The sequence below is a fragment of the Alligator sinensis genome, unplaced genomic scaffold, assembly GCF_000455745.1.
Source record: "Alligator sinensis unplaced genomic scaffold, ASM45574v1 scaffold299_1, whole genome shotgun sequence".
Lineage (NCBI taxonomy): Eukaryota > Metazoa > Chordata > Crocodylia > Alligatoridae > Alligator > Alligator sinensis.
The window spans coordinates 2,121,939-2,122,372 of NW_005841981.1; the positions used below are offsets into that span (position 1 = coordinate 2,121,939).

Genomic DNA, 434 nt, shown 5'->3' on the forward strand with positions numbered 1-434 from the left:
CAAAGTTGGCGGGAGGGGGGGCGCCTCTGACCGGGGCTGCCCCTCGCTCGGCCCGGGAGGGCAAACGGGTGGCACTGAAGCGCGGCGTGTGAGGGGGAGTTGCAGCAGCGTGTGTGTGTGTGTGTATTTATGCGTGTGCCTGTGTGCGTGTATTCACGTGTGTGTGGTTGTCTATAGGTGTGTGCCTGTGTGTGTGTCAGTGTTTGTGTCTGTCTGTGCGCGCGCGTGTCTCCGAGCTCACACGTGTGTGTGTGTAGCCGGGGCGGCCCCTCTCCCGAGGTGAGGGACGTGCGAGGCTGTCGGGGGGATGAGCCCGCCGTCCCTTGCTTTGCGGGGCCGCGGGCCGGGTGCTGAGCAGCGGGTCCCCGCGCCCTCAGCCCCGTGTCCACCTCGAGAAGCAGCGCCCCGGCCCTGCTGCTGGCGGGGGGGGCCGC

The 434-nt window shown here is 68.7% G+C and overlaps 1 protein-coding gene across 2 annotated transcripts in view; it reads left to right on the top strand.

Annotated features, from left to right (window-relative positions):
- RARB (retinoic acid receptor beta) overlaps positions 1–434 on the top strand; it is a 563,324-nt gene that overhangs the window by 1,566 nt on the left and 561,324 nt on the right. The gene's annotated exons all lie outside the window — the stretch shown is intronic.